The following is a 19,390-nucleotide window of genomic DNA, read 5'->3' as shown; positions in this document are numbered from 1 at the left end:
CAGGAAGATAAAGAGCATCGTCCGAACAGAAATCACATTGGCGGCGAAGAGGTCGGCCCGGTGGAGGCCTGGATGTTTGGACTGGAGTGCTGAAATGAACCCGTGGAGTTTTGTCTTGGAGGGAACAAACACTAAGCTAGCCCAGTTCTGCTGCCCAGCATGAATTACACTGAAAGTACTGCCGTCAATTTAATATTCATGGATAAATCCGTCTGGAGACTAATAATAAAGACGCGTGTTCAGTTGCAATTTCACCATCTCAGTGATGCATATAAAAGACACTGTCCCCTAGTGACAGAAGCTCTGCACTGCAACACGTCGGGCAGCGTCCGACGTGTTGACGACGACACCGTCTGCGTTCACTCGCTGGCCTGGTTCGTCACCCTGCCGGACACAAGCGTGACGTCTTGCCCGCCCAACAACACGGTTTAATCACGGCACCATATCCCCGTGCTCAACAGGCTGTGGGATAGAAGCTTTAGATAGAAGCGTGACTGCACGAAAGAACTCGGTCTATCTCCATGTGGAGTCATGCCTCGTTCGCATTCCTGGTGATCAGAGTCAGAATCAATTTCCCCTTTACACGTCTCAGATTTGGGCATCCATGAATGAGGCATTCTAAGTGTCATAAGCCCCCCTTTGTTATGTGAGGCAGAGGTGAGGAGCTTATTCAAATGTGGTAATGCAAACTCTGTTGGCGCTGCAAAATCGTTTGATGCTATTTTCCATGAAACACCTTCTGAATGTCCAGCAAACTACCACACTGGAGGAAAGTTCATTCGCAACGAATCCCCCTCGAACCAAGAAGGACAACCGCGCGCCCAAAAGCCGGGAAAACAGGGGAAAAAAACGTTTCGGGGTTTTTGAAGCAGGAATTGCTGTTGCCGATGGAGGGGAAGCGCTTCAACTGAACAACGCCAGTGGATTGGGGAAAGAAGCCCCCCAAAGCTGTGGAGCCAGTTCACGGAATCCTCGCAGCACCGGTGACTTCCAAGGCTTCATTTTTCCTGTGACTAAATCCTCAAAACAAACCGCAGAGCAAGTGTAAGCTTCATGCACACGGTGTCTGCGGAGGTTCTGGTCAACCACTGTCAACCCTTACGGTGGCACCTGGACTTGGTTTCTCTCCTCCTCTCGTCCCGGAGGTTCTTCAATTCTTGCAGACCGTGGGGAGTTTCCGGGGCACAACTGCTGGGGTTTTGTGGGGCGGTGGAGGGTGTGTGTGTGTGTGTGTGTGTGTATAAACTAAGTCCAGTTGCCATGATAAGATTTGACTTCAGTTAATGCAAATACTTTTCATTCATTCTTTATTCAGTCAACAAATTGACTGCAGCTGCTTGGCTCAGCTGTTGTATGATACTATAGGGCACTTTCCGACCGGAGAGAGCCCCCCCCCCGCCCCCGCCCCCGCCCCGACCCCTCGACCCCCACCCCCTTCAGGCTTTGAACCTCTTGAACTACAAAGAATATGAGTTTTTCCGAAGTACTTATGGATTCATGTTTCAGCTTATATTTAGGGGTAAGTCCTTTCCAAGCAGGGAAACAGGGTGCAAATGTAAAAAAAAGCCCATTTCTCTTGGGGTATTTAGGAGGTCCACAAGCTGGATAGACTGAATGAAGCTACACCCGTCATTCATCTTTAAAATGCTTCATTAACACGCAGACATTTGGGGATCGCTTCATCGACCGATTGCTCAACAACACCAGCCTGCGAAACGAACACCTCGTAAGCTGCATATCTTAACGCGTCTTTTTCAACAAGCATTTAGGGTGTCGTTTCACCTGCCTCAATGAACATCAACTACCTGCTGGATCCAGCAGGAAATGTCGGGAACAAAAATATCAAAAGGTGGGATGGAAGATGTCTCTGCGTTCGGATCCGATAATATCTCTGTGTTCTATAAAAACCACCAACCTTCCAAGACAAAAACCAGTGACACAAAAGCCTAACATTTGCCCACAAGGCAGCAATAGTTGTCCTGTCTCCTGTGAAGCAGACGTGGATCCATTCGGACATATTTCTGTGGACCTAGCATGAGCTTTTAAAAAGCATCTGTTACCGATCACCAGCCAGAAATGCATTCGGTCCTCGGAGACGTCGAGGCACTCTTGCCATTACATTTACTGCTCCCCGATGTGAGTGTGGAACATTTGATTAAAAAGTCACACAGCGGATGCAGTTTGTTTTTCTCTCTCGAGGGTACTATCTCCGGCTACGTGTTCTCCTCAAGGCTCTTTTGTCGGTTCAAGGACCGCCTCGGTGCTTAATCGCCAAAAACTGCATCGATGACAACGTTAAACCGGAACGTCACAAATTCTTGCAAAACAATCGCGATCGCAGGTGAGTCATCCGTGCGTCTGTCCACGGCAGCCAGCAGCATCTTCAGACGGATAAACATCTAAAGCCACGACCGGGGCGAATAAAGCCTGGCGAAGAAGCCCGGGCCTCAGATGATGGAGCCACTCCTCACCATCAAAGTTAGCACAACCTATGTTTTGTGTGTGGGTGTTGCAGAGCTGGCAGCCGGGCTCTCGCCAAAATGCACGGCCTGACTAGTAATCACGGGTTTCCACGCATGAGACTGTCAACACAGCTGCTCGGAGGGGGTGGAGGACTGGGCAGACGCCGCCGCTGACTTCAGATCTCCCTCGAAAACTCAAATGACTGAAACGGCATTAGAACATCCAGAGCCCCTCATGCGTTACATCATTTCCACAATCAATGGTAAAGCCAGCGTCAAAGAGGGCACCGTGCACCGCCGTGGAACGGGATTCACTCATTCATACGGCTCAATCTGGAGTGGGGAGAACATGGGAGAACATGGAGACTCCACACTGAGAAGCCCTCTATGGGAATCCAACCAGGGAGCTTGAACCTCCTGCCATCGCACCACCATAGCAGAAGCGGAATTCAATTTAAAAGGCTGGAGGAAAATGATCAGAAGCCTGAAATATCTTTCTTTTTTTAAAATTACATGTTTAAATTAAAATAAAAAAAGGAAAAAAAATTCTTAGAGATAAAAAAAAAAGACGTTGATTATAGTTTCCAAAAAAGACTTAAAACAAATGGCTTTTTTTTTCTTAATTTCAGACACAAAAAAATAAGAGGAAAATCTTTTTTTTTTTTTTCATACTGCCATAAAATTACATTCAAATTCAAATGAAATCTCAGTTCCAAAAACTACATTTAAAAAATATAAGAAATGACTTCAGAATCTTCAATAAAGGATAGAATTAGCCATAAAAGTGGATCTTCATACAAAAGGATAGTTTTCACACACAAACACACACACGCATTTTATTTGCAGCTGCAGGCAGGTGGGGATGCACCTTTCAGGTCACCACCAACACACCTTTTACATAATACAAAGAATAAACAGCCGCTGCTTCACCCACTGAAACACACACACACACACACGCCACAACAAGTAGACACACAGGCACATACACTCTCCACTCACACGCACACGTAGAAACAAACACGCACACACACACACACACACACACACACAGTGAATCCAGATGCAGGCCTCGACACCTTCAGAGGTTTGTGAAAGCTCCATGTCTGCGGCGGCCGGCCACCTCCAGCAGCGGGTGGGCACAGACGGGAGTCCTGCCTGAATGGCGAGTTGTCAGCTGGCCTGCTCAAATCCTTTCAGCATAGAAATGCAGATCACAATAGAGAGGTTGAGCGCGAGAAAGAAAAAGAAACCAGTGTGTGTGTGTGTGTGTGTGTGTGTGATATGACCAGTTGATGTAACACTGCGCTGAATGATTCATTCAAACTTTGCTAAATAAGAGGCCGGAGTCCCGGCCAGGGTAGCAGGAGGGTCCTCATGAGTGTTTGTAAATCCTTTTAAACTATAAACAAAACCTGCGCTACAAAGCAATGGAGACCAGAGGTAAATAAATAAGTTGTGCAGAAACGTCGTGGAGGCCCGCCGCGACACAAAGTCCTCCGATCTCACCAATTTACGTCCTTGGCACGACACGGAGAGGCTTTTCTCAAAATGAATTTTTAATGAACACCATACTTTCCTCTGGTTGTGGCTCTGAGCGCCTCGTGTTTACCGGCTCTGTGTGGCAGGAAACCCGGAGGACTGGTCCTCATTTAAGACCAGGAAATACATCAGTTACAGTCGCGCGCCGAGGGGACGTGGAGGGAAAAGGACGGCGAGTAAACAAGCGGAGGGGGAGGCCACTGTTTTTACTGCACTGTCTTTTTTCATTTAAAATAGTCATGGGTCAGTATTTTGAGGATTTGCTTGGAAAAGGAGTACAATGAATGGGAATCTGGCAGAGGGACGGCTCGATTCCTGCATCAACTCATACAGAAGAAGAGAAGTCCTCTCTTTGGTCACGTCCAGCTCCACATGCGGCACGATTGAGTGAACTTTGACCTCTGCATGTAACCATCATGGAGGAACCCTGAGCGGCAGTTCTGGTTTTGAACGTCTTGCTCAACCACACTTCCACAAACTAGGACTTTGGGAATTGATCCGGGGACACACAAAGGTTCCCTAAAACCACGAGAAACACAAATCCTGTTGATATTTATGGAACGGTATTTCTCAGCATAGCACACCCAGGTTAGCTTAGGTCAGCGCTGGTAGCATTCACAGTCAAACCAAACCGGTCAAAGAATCCTCCTCCCTAAACTCTGTGTTCACTTAAGCCCCAAATACAAAAAGCAAGAATTTGAGAAATGTTTGAGGATCCCAGACTCATTTCCTAAGGCAGAAAGCCATCAGACTGGCAGGGCGGTGATGATGGCGGTACGGTACGCAACACTGTGGTTCCACAACCAAGACACCATATGGACAAAGTCAAAGCATCTTCGAGCGAAAATGTAGCGTGACTCGTCCACGCGCGGTCATCTTCCGATCACAATCGGGACCTTTCCCTCACCACTTCTTGCTGTTTCCCAATCAATGCCCGCCAGGATAATCGGTAGCTGTTTTAGAGCATACGTGTCCAACTCCCAGTAAAGTGCTGAGCGCACCTCTGCTGCTTTGAGGACACGCTCATCGGTGGCGAACCCAGGGGTCGGGGCCAACACGGGGACATTCCAGCTGGCCGATAATGGACAAACAATTAGTTGACTTCCAAAACAGCCGGGAAGCAGATCCCTGCTTTGGGCAATGAAGCTAAACCGCGATACTGTTGACAGACTGAGTAGGACCTTTCAACGTTACAATTTACAACCTTAACCCCAACAAATCAACTTCACGTTGAATTTAAGACAAATTCTTTATCCTCCAAGCATTAATATTTAGGTTTGTTCCTAATTAATTCCAATTCATGCATTAGTGACTAATCGAATAAATAACGATAATTCCTTGATCATCGCAACGATGAATTCATCTTACATTTAGATCCTTTCTGGTTGGCTGCTAACGTATCTTCTCGCCATGTTCAAAGTCACTTTTTGTCTCCGTAGAAAACACCTAAATGTCGAGAACAAGTACATACCTGCTTCCCTTTCCACTTGTTTGATTTCGGCTGGTCCAAGTCACCCCAGACATTCACAGCACATCTCAAAGTCACACGGTCAGAACTTCAGAATGCAAATGGGACGAAATATGGAGGCGGGATCAGAAGGTGGAGTTTGAAGCACAGGAGATGACGACCAGAAACACAGAGAAAGAGGTGATGTTGTTGAGAAAGAAAAGACTAAACTCTGAAGTAAAGCCGCTGCTCGCAGTTGATCCCGGCACAAAAGACACTTTGCCCTCTAACACTTGAAGAATTCATGAACAAAGTGCTCCAAAAAGTGAAAACACACATGTGGAGGCATGTCAACATCCAGCAGAAGACACACCTGTCGTCACACACTTCTGCTGCTGCTCGCCAGCTACACCTCGCTCCTTCACATGAGGTCCCTTCCAGGGTTTCCTGACATCATTTATCTGCCGACTGGAAACAAGCGCTAGATCTAAAGCGGTTCTGCTTTCTCCATGTGGCACCTTCCCTGGAGCAGAGATACCCTTAGCATGCAGAGCTACAGATGGAACTTGAATTTAATGTACAGGTTATCTATTGTTGAATTTTAAAAACTGCGCCGCTAATTTTCTTGGAAATGTTGAATTCATATTAAGGATATGAACTACTATTTAACGGTAACCGCAAAATGTCGTTTCATTTCTGACCAATAATCCATTTATTCATAAAATGCCTTCCAAATGAGAAATAAGAGGCCTGCTAAGGACACACACACACACACACACACACACACACAAAAGAAAAACATTTGATCATGCTATTCTGCAGGCAGGGCTGCGGTGGGGCTGGAGCTCTCAAATCAAGCCACGGCAAGTATTTGGACTGTGGGAGGAGACCAGAGGAACCCCACGCAGACACGTGGAGAACGTGGAGACTCCACACAGAAAGGCCCCCCGTGGGAATCCAACAAGGGACCCGCTAGCCTGAAGCAACATCCACAAAAACAGGTCACAATGAAAACCCGACACCACTCGGGACTCGAAAAGCAGCAGCAGACAAGCGGGTCTTCGACGGGACCTCCTGATGACAGGAGGCAGATGTTCCACTGAGGTGGTACGCGAGAAGAAAAGGCCTCTCACCGGCAGTCTTTACGGACCTCGCGGATACAAAAGACTCGGTGCACGGAGCTCGGTGCACGTCCAGGCACGCAGGACTTCACCAGGTCAGCGAGCTGCTACATTCTGAACAACCTGAAGACCTCACGCGCTTTCCTTCGGCAACCCAGATAAAGGAGGTCACAATAATCCAATACAGCAAATGAGCGGCTACGGATCCTGCACGCTCTAACAATGAGACAGGCCTGCTCTTAGCCACGGTTCTGAGGTGGTGACCTCAACCCTTTCTTGTGAAGGTTGAAAGAAAGTCCTGTGAAGGACCACACCGAGGTTCCTCGCCGAACAGTCCGATAATTAAATGCCGATCATTTCCGTCTTTGCAGAGATGAGGAGCAAACTGTTTGCTGATGGCCAGCTCTTAACAGATCTCGCTAAGTTTGACTGATTTTAGGTAATTTAACAGGATTCATTCAGGAATTCCATAGTCACAAAATTTCTGTCTAAAATTTGGGAAATGAATTGGTGACTGAAGGATGGTTCGTCTTGTAAATTCTTGCAGGCGCGTGCGCTTTTGGAGTTCAGGTCAACATATTTGAAGAAATGGAACGGAACGGAAAGAAAAACCCCGTCTCAAATCATGGCATTGGCCTGAAGCCACCAGGAGAAACATCAACGGGGTCTCAAACCTGAGACGCTTGAATCCGAAGCGGCAAGTTGAAATAATGGGATGACAGAGCGGCGTCGGCGGAGCAGGTCACATAGCAGCAGCCGTGCAGCTGTTCCTGTGTGTCTAAGACGGCAGTATTTGAGTTCCCAGGAGACGCACACAAAGCACTTCCAGGTTACTCGCTGACTTTCCTTCTCATTACTAAAGGTCATGTTGTTTAAGCGGACACTAACCTCTCGGGCCAAAGGTTAGGGCGGGGGAGGATGTGGGAGTGGACTCCTTAGATAACCACTTTAAGTGTCGGTTAAATAATCGTGAAGGCGCTTCTGGAGTCATCAGATAATCCCAACGAACGGGAGAAGCTTTGATTTTCTCCAGCTGTTACTCTGGTTACCGGTTTCAGGCTGTTACATCACATCTCATGAGGTCTTGCCTGCTGTCGTATTCAGTCAAAGCACACCAGGGAAAATAGTGGGGGTACATTTAAAAAAGAAATTAAAAAAAAAAAACAGAGAGAGAAGACAAGGCCGTGACCCTCCGTTCTGCCTGGAGAACAAGGAAGGCTGGCGTCCATTCGGTGGTGAGAGTTTCAATGTAGAAACTACAATATCCCCGAGTTTCTCCCTTGGATTATATATATGGATACTTCATCTCTGAATAAAACTTGCACAATTCATAGCTTCTGTTGACGTACAGTACAAGAAGTACCAGTTATAGCAGTCACACAAGTAACAAGTCGTACTCGATCTTTAGGCAGAGCCTTAGTTCAGCGAACGTGACCCTCTTTCGCCTCAGCGACTGCGGAACAAGGGAGGTTTTCCTGCTGCCTTCTACCAGCAGATGGATTGGGTAGAGCGGCAAGTACATTAACACCTGGACAAGGGTCACCGGTCCTGCGGCCCTCCTGATGCATCCCATAAATCCTACGGTAGCAGACCGAGTGCTACTTAAATCACATCCCACAGAGAAAAGTCATCGCAATCTACGAGCGTGGATATTCTATTCTAGATGTGCGATCGGTGCAAATAAATCTTCAGGACGGAAAAGGACAGGAAAAGGACAGGAAAAGGAGTGCTGGAATCAGGCAGTGAAAGTTGGAGGGAGGGAAGGAGGCAAATATTGGGAGAATTTATCTGGAAATTCAAGAGAAGTGAGAGCTAGATGTTGATGCAAAAGCCCCTGGCGTCCAAACTGTGGAGCGACAAGAGATGCACTTCACAAGGCCCAAAAACCTTTTTCCTAAAGATTCACATTGACATGAACTCAAATGCTACTAGTACAGTTACCAACGGCAATGAATAGTTTGGATTATTGGGAATGTCACGGTTTTCTGCAATTTATAAAGTGTGATTGGTTGTTCATCTAAGTTAAGCGTATGGTCAAGAATAATGTGCCTCAAATAATAATTCTTTAGGGAAATCTCTTGTCCAAAAGTCAAAATGGCAGTGGGAAAAAAAAAAAGGAAAAAAAATAAAAAAATCAAGAGAACCGTTGGAGTTTATAATGAGCTAACCCCCCCCCCCCGGCAGCAATAACCTTGAGCAGGCACTTCCTGTAGCCGTGGATCAGACCTGCACATCGTTCAGGAGGAATTCTTCCTGGCAGAACTGCTTTGGCTCTGTCATCTTCTTTGGACTTGTCCTGTGTATGGCTTTCTTCAAGTTATCCCATAGCATCTGTGTTGGGTTGAGGCTTGGGCTCAGACTTGGACACACCAAATGTGATGTGGATGTGGTGTTCTCTCCACAAATTCACAAAACATTTCTCCGACGTCGCTGTGGAGCATCAGTGTGCTTTTCAACCGAGTTCAGGTAAGTGGCACCGTTCTTTTTAGTAAGCCATGGCTTCCTTGTGGTGTCCAACCATCGACACTGTGCTAGTTCGACGTATTGCTGACCGTAAACTCGCAAACACTGATGCTAACCAGTTCTAATAGTTTTCACTTTACCACAGCGATGAGTCTGGCCCAAGTCGCCAGAGTCCCCAAAGTGTCTCCGTTGACAGATCGTTTGCACGATGACAGACTTTCCAAAGTCTTGACATGCCTTTGTAATCCTTTCCAGCTCGAAGTAAATCAACAATTCTCGATCAGATATCTTTCTGGAGAGGCAAGCTCCAATAAGTGTGTTCTTCTTGTGAACAGCGAACTCAAAGTCCACACCTCCAAAATCATACTCCAGGTATGTTGAACGCGACTCCAAGGGGCTTTTTAGAGGGCGACTCAAGCGGTTCACATTCTTTTTCAACCAACACGATGAGGTTTTCAAGGCCGTCCTCAACTTAGGCATGAAAAATCAGGATTTGATTTGTGTATTTGACGAGACCCTCGACTTGGATGTGGAGCCGATAACAAATTATGGCCAGATCATGCAGAGAACCGTGGAATTCCAAAAAGGTTCACATACCTTTTCTCGCCACTGTATAGCACTGCGAACAGCAGAACAGACAAACTAAAATGGTCACATTTGGTGAAAAAGTCATTATTAAGATTTATGTGGTAAGTCCATGTCTCATAAAGCAAAGTGACTTGTTGGTTGTTTTTGCTGACAGCTTGACAGTTTTCCAAGTGTTTGTTTGAAGAGGGAGAAGGTGATGGACGGGGGCTGAGGAGCCGTGGAGGCAACTAAGGCAAAAAGTGCTCTGACTTTTTATGGCTCTTTCTGTGAAAGTAGGTGTTAAAAAGACATTTTCTATGTTTCTTTCATTCACCAACACACACACACACATGCTGCATACATCATTAAAACAATTCTACTCTTCTTTTCTAATGGGTATTATCCCCACAGCACTGCAGAAATGGCAGCGATGTAAATGAGGCGGTCGAATCTATAAGGTTTGTTCATCTCAACATGCTCATTTCCACAACGTTTTCTGGCTTTTATTGGCTGGAAAGTTATTTCTGTCACCTTAGTTGGCAATGACGTCAAACCAAACAGACATAAAAATAACTCCATGGGCCAAAACCACTCCAAAGTCCAACTTCACTCACAGCCATACTTGAACCCCCTACTTAGCCCACTGACGCTGCACCAAAACCTTCATCATGCTCATCTTTTTTGATGAGTCCCATTATTGGTCGGTGGTATTTGTAGAAGTAGAACTGATATGACCACCACTGTAATTTGAAACGTAATCATCCAAATTACAATTGACATTACTACTAACATCACTCAGAGATGAAGATGTTTCTCTTTGGGAGAGACCAGGATGGATAGGATCAGGGATGAGTCCATCAGAGGGACAGCACATGTTATAGGTCTTGAAGAATAAGATGGTTGGGTCATGTACAGAGGAGGGATAGTGAATATATTGGTAGACGGACGCTGGAATCGAAGGTCTGGAAGAAAACCGAACAGAACATTTATGGACGTCATGAAAGAGGATATGAAGTTAGCAGGTGTGAGAAAGGAGGTTACAGAAATTAGGGTTAGATGGAGAAGGTGGATTCTCTGTGGAGTCCCCTGAAGGGAAAAGCCTAACATAACCGCCATAATTACAATGCTATATTTATGCGACCCTGTATACCCTCCTACTTCTGCAACTTTGTTATGGTTTTATCAATAAACGTTCTTTTTCGGTGTTCAATCGCTTATTCGTCGTCCATCCGGGGCCAGGTTGCCGTAGACCAGTAGACCAAGATGGTCAACCCAGACTTCCCTGTTCCCGGCAACACCCTCGAGGAAGACCCGAGTCGCCCTCGGGCCAAACGGGAGTTATAAGCCCTCCTCCATGGTTCGCCACCTCTCACAAGGGTGGACTCGCCTTTAAGGCGAAGAATCTTTTATCAGGTGTCCAAACCACTTCAGCTGTTCCCTGAAAATGCAAGGGAGGAGTGGTTCTACCACGAGCTCACCCTAGATGTCTGTCGTGCGCTCAATATCTCTTGATCTCAGTCAAGCCACCCAGCAGGGGAAAGCCATTTCAGCATCTTGTTCCGAAGATCATGTTTCATTGGTCGTGAAACTAAGTTCATGACCAAAGGTGAAAACGGCTACATAAACGCAACACTAATTTGAGAGCTTTGCTTCTTGTTCCTCACAAGCAAATGAATGCACGGATTCATCTTTCCAATTCAGGCTCCACTCTACCTTCCTTCGGACAAGACGCCAAGACATTTAAACTCAGTCACTAGAGGCATGACTTCTTCTCCGACCCGTCAGGGACGATCCAACGGTTTCTAGAACACAACCATGGCCACTGATTTGGGGCTGCTGTCTCACGTCCCCACCGATTCACACCGAGCTGCAAACTGGCCAATGTTCTGCTGGAGCTTATTTGGGGATGAGGTCAATGGGACCACATCATCTGCGAAAAAGGCAGAGGCAACTCCGAGGTTCCCATAACAGACACGCTCCTCCCGACTGGGCTGAGAAATCCCGTTCATTAAGATCAAGAGCAGAAGGAGTGACAAATGGCAGCTCTGGTAGAGCCCAGCACCAACTGCGAGTGCGTCTGAAGTTGTGCCAAGATAAGCAGACACATTTTGCAAAACTTTTGTGCAGAGAGCGAATGGTTTGTTGGAATGAGGCGTAACCCCATCCTCCTGCAGCACCCCCCGCACAACACCCCATGGGACATGATCATGCACTTTCTCCAAATCTACAAAGCCCATAAAGAGATGATGAGTGTGCTCCCTAAAGCCTCCGGGATCGCCTCGAGAGTGAAAAGCCGCACCATGTTCCGACAACCAGAACGTAATCTTCATTTTTCCCATTGGATCAAATGGTCAACAATCAGCCACAGTATCTTCTCCAGAACCAGTCTGTAAACTGTCTCTTGGAAGCTTAGCAGGAAGATACCTCTGTGGCCTATCCTGAGGCACTGTCTCCTTCCTCTTTGTGACATTGTAGAGGAATGTCAGCCAATGTCTTCAGCATCTCTGGTGCTTTTTGACTACCTTGGTATCTTGTTAGTGTGGACTTAGTATCAAAAGTCCCTGTCTGCGGTATTGTTTGTAAGGAGAGCTCTGTAAACTAGTTAGTCTGGTGTTTTGAGGTTCAGTATGTATGATCATACATTCCTTGGACTTGTACTGACCTTGAACTTTTTGCAGCACTTAATCTGTAACTCAAATACTCAAATAAATACACAATACTCAAATTTAAAAAAAAAGAATAAAAAGAAGGCCCCTACCCTTGGTGTGCTGTGGCCGGACGATCCAGGGTAAATCGTAACCCCCAGACAGACTATCGCTCTGGAGCCAAAGAACGAGCTTTGAGAAAGTGCACTTACTAAAACATAGCTTTGAAGTCCTGTTTGGCTCATGGAGCGCCATCACGTCGTACCCCCAACACACACACACACACACCACCCATACACACCCGTGAAGACACTGGCAGCAAAGAAAATTCAAGCTAAATGTTGCCGCTGTGTCAACATGTTTTGTGCGCACTTAGACATGCTTGTGTCCATACATGTACCATATGTGAGAACCTGCATGCAGGTGTGTCTGGATGACTGCGAGGAGACCACAGCTCTCTGTCTCATCTAAGCCTTACTCAGGACGGGAAGTGAGGATGGCAACAAAAACCAGAAACAAAACAGATATGGAGCTTAGACTCCACTAAATTAAGCACACACTTAAATCCCAAATCAAACGAAGACGTTCAACGGAAAGACATCAGCCGCTGCCCTCTGAAAGCTTTGTCGGCTCATACCAGACAATAGTAGGCTGAAAAATCAACACGGAAAGAACACCCAGACTCAGCAAATTAAAGATGTTTACAGACAGAAAGAAAGGGGGGAAAAAAAGTACAAGAGAACCTGAAGAAAGTCCATGTTTTTAAAAAAAAGCTGAAACTGAAGAGGCAGATAAAGGAAACCTCTTCAGCCGCGACAGAGGGAGATCGATTGCGGATCTTGACGCCTCGCTGGAAACACAAAAAGAGGCTGGTCATAAAGCGACAGAGGAGGCTCCGGCCCGCTGTCACTGTGGGACCCCGGGGTCAGAGCCCCGTCCCCGGGCCGCCCCCCGCCTCTGGCTTGTCTCAGACTAATGAGGGGTCTCCGATGGCTCCGGCAGCAGATGGAGCCTGGACGATTTACAGCTCAGAGGGAACACCAAGGGCGACCGGGGGAGGAAACGCGGGTCTTAAAAAGACCTTTCATTTGCACGACTTCCCAACTGCTGTCTGCAGCTGGGGGCAAATGCCACGCCGTTCGCAGTCGGGACTGATCTGGAGAAGGCTTGGCGCACACGTGACCCGGGCAGATTTTTTTCTAGACGCCAGAAAGACGGGGGGGGGGGGGGGGTTCAACGCCGGTGCCCGCTGACGGACGGCAGACTACCTGACTTGTCCGACCCACTGAAGTCAACGGAGGGCATCCGAAAATCTACTATAGCGAGTTTAGAGGGTAAACAAACGTGGCCGACAAGCGGCTACAGCTGTTCTTCGCACAAATCGAATCAGCGAAGTCCGGTCGGGCTCGGCCGTCCCTCTCCTCGCCATCTGTTATGATATTCCACTCCTCTTTCTCATTGGCTGCTGGCAGCGCGTATTACCCGTCGGGTTGACCTGATTGTGTCCGGGGTTCAAAACTTCGAACCCGTTTGACTGACTGCCTCTGAGGTTGGATCAGGTCTTCAACGGATTTCCCCGCCACCGGCGAGTGCCCACTCTGAGCTGGGGGTGAAATGGTGCAAAAAGAAAAATAAATGTGGTAGCGCATCAGTGAACTGAAGCTCCCGTCCCCTCGAAGGACCTGGAGGATGGGAGAGATGACAGGTTGGGCTACTTCTACAAACCTGAGAAGAGTGACTCTGAAAACCCTTTGAGACCCTGCTATAGGTCCTCAACTCCATCATTTGTACTCACCATCCACAGGGTGACCCTCAAATGCAAAGTGCATCCTGCCTTCGACCCCTACTACTCCAAGAAGAGCTAGTTTTTGACAGATCCTTTTGCTAAAGTGATGAGTCCGTTCGTCCCCTAGCAATCGATTGAAAAAACCCGCTCAGTCTCAGTGTCCTGAAGGTTTTGTCGTTATCAGGAAGTAGTCTACCTGCTGAGCGGAGACCTCGTCTTTGTTTGCCTTTTCTGTCTTTCGCGAGTCCGAGCGTCAGTCAGCACTGAGAACCTGCGATGGATCTGCTGAGCTAGTCAGGAGCCAAACGTAAGCAGAACGACTTACAAAGTCAGCAAGGAATTACTTAAAAAGAATTTAAAACAAAATCATCTTGAACAGCCGGCAAACGCTGATTTGGAGTCCTTCAGAGACGGCACTCCCGCGGTCTGTGAGCACAAACCTCCCTAAGGTTCAATAAAACCCAGATACAGCCGAATGGCGAGAGTCCCAGCGGCTGAGTTCTCTGCAGCAACTGCATGATACATTTCAACGTTGAGCAAAACCTGAGGAATGTTCCCCGCATCCTGGTGGATCTCCTTCACGAAAAATCAAGACAGTTGGGAAAGCCAAACAAGGCCGATAACGGCAATGAAGTGACCCCGGGTTTATATTTACCCCAAGAAAAGCTGCATCGGTAAATCAAACAGCTCTTTGGTGTGCTTCCCTGCCCTGACAGTCAATTTGCTAAGTGGTGAGAGAAAGTTGCCAAAAAGATGAATCTGGACACACACACACAGACACACACACACTTTGGAACAAGCTGTCTCCATGAAAACGATCCAAAAGTGAAAGGAAGCAGTAAAAAGGCAGCTGCTGGTTCCAGCTGTTGGTGGCTGGTGGAGTCAGCGCCGTTCTCAGAGGGATGTCAGAAGACGGATGGATAACTCCAGCACGAGTCGACATGTCGGTGGACGAGGACTGGAGCAGAGCCGGGTCTCTCAGCTCAGGTTTCCGTGCCGCTGCAGGACAACTACTGGTCTGACCTTCACCAAGACCATTCACATCATTTTTACCTCCATTTGAATAAATACAAATGACAATACCATTACTGATACTATTCTTGCATTATTTCAATTTGTTCTGAAATCCCATCTAGCCCCCTTCTCCATCCTGCTAAAGGCAGCTCTAACATATGTCCACTGAATTGATGCTTATTTGCAGGACAACTTAAATCTTGATAGTGATGTTACATTCAAAAATCTCCAATTGGTGATTCAATTATCATAATATATATACATATAAATATGTGTATATAAAAGCTTAATTATTTGTGACACTAAAACAAACTTAAAGCAATGCTATCTGTCCAGCTGTTCGCAGAGGGTGGGTGTCTGCTGCCGCCTCCTGGCTGCTCACAGTACTCACAGTACTCACAGTACATGTAGGAATGCAGAGTACGATGAAGTACTTGCTAGTTCAAAAACCTGAACGCCGTTGGAAGGCCAAACCAACGATAACAGAAAAGCAACCTTGCAATCTTGTTGAAAAAGTAGCTCCTCAATGAACGACACCCCCGTCAGTATAACGACCCCTTCAGAACTAGTTAATGTTCATCAACTGTACCATTTCTATAACCAGTTACCATAACCTAGACCAGCCCACAACCCTGGCAGGTAGATTTGGAAACTCCCAACAGGTCATCAGAACAGAAGGAGTGTGTGTGTGTGTGTGTGTGTGTGTGTGTGTGTGTGTGTGTGTTTCATCTCATTTCACCACACCGGAATGACTATATTACAAGATTTTTTCATGTTTAAAACTATCCAGTTTTTTCAGCTAATCTACTCATTTTTTGTAGATTCTTAAGTAATTTCTCACAGATTTCCTCGTATCTTTATTTATGAATTGCCATTTTATGCTCTGCTTTTATGGCAGTGTCTTTGCATCTTTGTATATGTAGACTTTTTTCTGCATACTTGAATCTGTGTGTGTGTGTGTATGTGTGTGTGAGCCACCGATCACGTACCTCCATAAGCACTTTGGACAAACTTCCTGTTAGCGCCCTCTGACTTCCCTGTGGATTCAGCTCCGTCCAGCCAACTAGGAAAACAATGACATATAGAAGTGTCGGGAATCAATCGATAGCATTTGTCCGTAACCCGACGGAGGCGCCGCTCCATTAAGTGCGCTGATCAGGACGCGGCAGGAACATGCACCCTTTCAAAATGAAAGGCAGATAGTGTTTTTTTTATGCTAAATCCGTAAAAACCTGCAAACATCTTCTAAACCACAGCAAAACAGACCTTCAGCGTTCAACAGGAAACCTGAGGGTGACAAAAGCCAACCTATGAAACCCAGCTGTGATCACCAGAAGGTCTGCAAGGACTTCAGGGATCAAACAGCAAATGCAAATTTCAATATATTTTAAATCGTAGTCTTCGTCGTTGTTGTTTGCGTGCACATGCCGGCGTGCAGTTCTCAGTGCAGATTAGTGATCTGACGGCGGTGACAACACCCAAGGAACCTGCACTCCTTGGCCAGACTTTCATCAGACCATCCTGCTGAGGAATCTTCTAGTGTGGTAGCACAGCAGGAGGGCCGGGATCCATCCTCCGTGAGGTCAGGAACAACCATTGGTCAATCGCAACAGAAGAAGCCTCCGGGATGAGAAGATAAAACGTTTTGGAGAAGAAATTTAGGCCAATTACCACAACAAGATTTGATAAGGATCAACCAGGACCTGGAGGACAAGAACCTCCAAGAGAAGGTTCAGTAAGTAACACGGAAGGCACGGTAAGGAGAAGGCCTCTGGAAAAGACGGCGACATGGTGAAGTTCTCCTGAAATGATCGCATTGGTTTCTAGAAGGTCCATGGTGGAGGCTCAGCTGTTGGAGCAGAAGGGTTGCAAACTGGTCTTCACTGGACCTGAAGGTCTCAGAGCTGCTGTGGAGCTCCGACACAGAAGGAGGAGAAGAAGATGGGCTGGAACCCTGGTCCCAGCTGCACAAACATCACCACGGTATGAAAGGAGAAGGAAGGAGACGACGCAAGTGCAATCCAGGTGACTTGACGCTGCGCATCTCCTCAGAGTATTATGGGATGTCAGATGTCGCACTGACCCCCCGCAGGGTATCCACGCGCCTCCATCCGGACGGTCATCTCCAGCCCGGGCTAGCATCGGCCTCCGGTCGGTTCCGGCGGCCGGGGTCTCACCGGCCCAGCCGCCCGCCGCCCGGACCCCCGCTGACCCCGGACAGATCCCTCCCCCCGCCTCCCCGAGAACTCCGGACTTTTCCTCGGTTCCCCCCGGCCAGCGGCGCTGGATCTACGCCGGCTAGCAGGCTCCGCTAGCCGGCTGCTTGCTAGCCGGCGCCCCGCACAGCTGGCCCGGCGCAGGGCTCCTCCGGCGGCCCGGCCGGGGTACTCACCCCCGGGGCTCTGTCTGGCGGCGTAGCCCGCTCCTCCTGTTGCTCCCCCCCCCCCCGGTCGGGACGCCGGTACGGTCCGGGGATCGGAGCACGCCGGGTCGGGACGGGCAGCTGCGCGCTCGGTGTTTCTTCCCCGGAGAGGGCGCCTCCTCCCCGGCTGCGGGCGGAGCGCCTCCGCCCCCCGGCTCCGCTCCGGAAGTCAACCTGCTGCTCACTGACCACAAACATCTCGATTTTACAAAAAAAAACAAATGCAAGTGATCAGACCAATGATAGTGACAATAAAATCTATTAAAATGAACAGAATGTTTTTTTTTGTGTTTTTTTTTTTCCACAAAATGGGAATGAAAAAGAACTAAAAAAGAAAAAGAACCTGAATCCGGTTCAAACAGGAAACCCAACGGGTGGAGAACATGTTGGCACCGGAGGTGTTTGCAGACTCCAACAGAAAGGAGCAGAGAAATACACCACTGATCAAATAAAAACGTTTTAAAATGAAAATAATCAGTGTAGAAACTTAGCCGACGTGACGGTCTGTCACCAAATCTCGCGAGATCATCACACATCATGTTAATAGAAATCATTGCGTGTGTCTGTGTTGGCCTTCTGTAACATTATTTTATTTGAAAAGTCATTCTCCTTCAGGTTGTAAGACCTTTTTGAGACCAGCCTCCACAGAATCCACCCTCAGGGAGGCGCTGCTGCTGCAGCTCTTCTGATCTGTGACACTAACCACTGGTGGTGAGATCTTCCCTTTGGTGGGTCCATCTGGGTGGTGTGATACTTCTACCCGATCATCAGTGAGACGATCATCAGTGTCATGTCCACGTTGTCCATTAGGTATTCATCTGGTGCTTTGTCTCCTCGCCTGGGCAGGTAAGTGGCGGTCTTCTCTCAGGTTGAGTTGGACAAAGTACCCAGTCTGGTTGTCAGTGGATGAAGATGAGTCTCTGACCTGTGGTCCTGGCTCCTCCTTGCCATAGCACCTTCACACAGTGATTTAAGCATATTGGACCTCATGACACTTGCTTGTCCTGCAAATTTGGCATCATCATAGATATGGATGCTTCAAAACCCCTAGTGTCTCCAGATCCTCTTCATCCATGTACCTTCTCTACCTTGGGCTGCTCCAAGTGTGTCTTAATCTGTCCTTGATGTGGTTTGTCTTTTCTTCAGGGCATCCTGGTCCCACAAAGCCTAACCAGACCTTGTTGGACCAGGACCAGGCTTCGTCCAAGCCAGGATGACCATCTCTGGCAGCCTCACTCATCCTGAGACACATCCTGGCTTCCTCGCCACACAGGGGATTGGCAGGACAAAATTGGATAATCTAACACAGACAAAATGTTACAATTATAATCCTAATTATCATATTTAAACAAAGCTTTAATATCTGCAAAATAAATAAATATATATAATAATAAAAAAAACAACAGGACCAAAAAGAAATCTGTCTTTATTGTTAACACCAGGGATTTACAGTTCCAGATAGTCATTTGACGTGTACTCAGCGGCAGTTGTATGTTTTTCATGTCATCTGTCAAATTTAGTAAGAACCCCCAACTTAGGGGACAATATCCATGTTTTTTCTCCTCAAAAAAATCGATTTGTTCTACAGTTGTTATACTTAAATTGAGTGAAAGTGGAGAAGATGGAGGTGAGAGCAGCCATGGTGTCTGGTTTTGAGACCCCGAGGAGAAGACAGGCCGCGGCTCTGGAGATGTGCAGGTTCCTCTTTGGACATGGACAGAGGAGGATCTGAGTAGAAGGATGCTGAAGTTGGAGCTGCCAGGCAGAAGGTCTAGAGGAAGACCAGAGAGGAGGTTTATGGATGGGGAGGAAGAGGACAGGAAGTTACATGATGTGAGAGGAGAGGGTTAGATAGAGGCAGACGATTGGCTGTGGAGCTCCCTGAAGGGAGCAGCCTGAACAAGGTGATACTATAAATACGCTG

General features: G+C 47.4%; 1 protein-coding gene across 2 annotated transcripts in view; it reads right to left on the bottom strand.

Moving 5' to 3' along the window:
* The window catches only part of disp1 (dispatched homolog 1 (Drosophila)), a 50,218-nt gene extending 32,624 nt beyond the window's left edge, over positions 1-17,594 (bottom strand). For both annotated transcript variants that reach the window (XM_086166733.1, XM_086166735.1), the window contains exons 1-2: positions 17,437-17,594; positions 16,034-16,107 (exon numbers count right to left, since the gene is read on the bottom strand). The gene's annotated coding sequence lies outside the window, so the exon portion shown is untranslated. The remainder of the gene's footprint in view (positions 1-16,033; positions 16,108-17,436) is intronic.
* Positions 17,595-19,390: the final 1,796 nt, after the last annotated feature.

The sequence above is a fragment of the Fistularia commersonii genome, chromosome 20, assembly GCF_037954325.1.
Source record: "Fistularia commersonii isolate RoL2024-O1a breed Wild chromosome 20, RoL_Fcom_v1.0, whole genome shotgun sequence".
Taxonomy (NCBI): domain Eukaryota; kingdom Metazoa; phylum Chordata; class Actinopteri; order Syngnathiformes; family Fistulariidae; genus Fistularia; species Fistularia commersonii.
Note: the sequence above shows the minus strand (reverse complement) of the source record. Positions and strands in the feature narration are given on the sequence as shown.